The sequence below is a fragment of the Ziziphus jujuba genome, chromosome 7, assembly GCF_031755915.1.
Source record: "Ziziphus jujuba cultivar Dongzao chromosome 7, ASM3175591v1".
Lineage (NCBI taxonomy): Eukaryota > Viridiplantae > Streptophyta > Magnoliopsida > Rosales > Rhamnaceae > Ziziphus > Ziziphus jujuba.
Window position 1 is genome coordinate 25511255 of NC_083385.1, and position 1309 is coordinate 25512563.

The following is a 1309-nucleotide window of genomic DNA, read 5'->3' on the forward strand; positions in this document are numbered from 1 at the left end:
TACTTCAAGCTCAAGTCCTCCAATAATTTCCTAAGCCAAACACCTTGATTAGCACAACTTGAGCAAGCAATATACTCGGCTTCCGCGGTGCTTTGTGCAACGGTTTGTTGCTTCTTGGAATTCCATGAGAAAGGACCATTTCCAAGAGTGTAAATGTAGCCCGATGTGCTCTTGCTATCATCCAAAGAACCAGCCCAATCACTATCACTATAACCAAGCAAAGCTTCATTCATGCCATCCTTGTACCATATACCAAAATCACTAGTACCTTTCAAATACCTTAGGATTCTTTTTGCACAACTAAGATGATTTTGTGATGGACTATGCATAAATCTTGACAAAACAGCCACACTAAACATGATATCCGGTCTAGTAGAGCATACATATAAAAGGCTACCAATTAAACTTCTATAGATGGAAGGATTTACCTTTGGAGAATCATCATCCTTCACCAACTTGGTGCCTTCATTCATAGGTGTGGCAACGCTATTACAATCTTCCATGTCAAACTTCTTGAGCAACTCCTTCACATAGCTTTCTTGAGATATGAAGATGCCCTTGGATGATTGGACAACTTCAATTCCAAGAAAGTATTTCATCTCTCCAAGGCTAGACATCTCAAAGTTCAATTCTAGCTCACCTTTGAAGTTGCTCACTTCTTTCTCATTACCACCGGTCACTAGGAGGTCATCAACATAAAGAGACACCAACACCATGAAACCATGAGTCCTAATATACAATGTAGGCTCATTAGGACTCCTCCTAAAACCATGCTTTGTCAAAAAACCATCTATCTTGGCATACCATGCCCTAGGAGCTTGTTTAAGGCCATACTCCTTTTGTAGCTTGTATACCTTCTCTTCACTTCCTTTCTTCACAAAACCTTCGGGTTGCATAACATAGACCTCCTCCTTCAATATTCCATTCAAGAAGGCTGACTTCACATCAAGGTGATATACTTTCCAAGACTTTTGTACCGAAATTGCAAGAAGAAGTCTTATGGTTTCCATCCTTGCAACCGGTGCAAAAGTCTCTCCATAATCCACACCGGCTTGTTGTGCATATCCTTTGACAACAAGCCTTGCCTTGTGCTTATTTATGGACCCATCCGGATTGTACTTGGTCCTAAAGATCCACTTCACCCCAATAGCATTCTTTCCCTTCGGTTTGTTACCAAGCTCCAAGTGTCATTCTTGTTTATCACATCGATTTCATCTTGCATGGCTTGTCTCCACTCTTTTCTTGCCATAGCCTCATGGACATTGATTGGATCACTCAATGCCACATTACACCTTTCATAAATCTCATT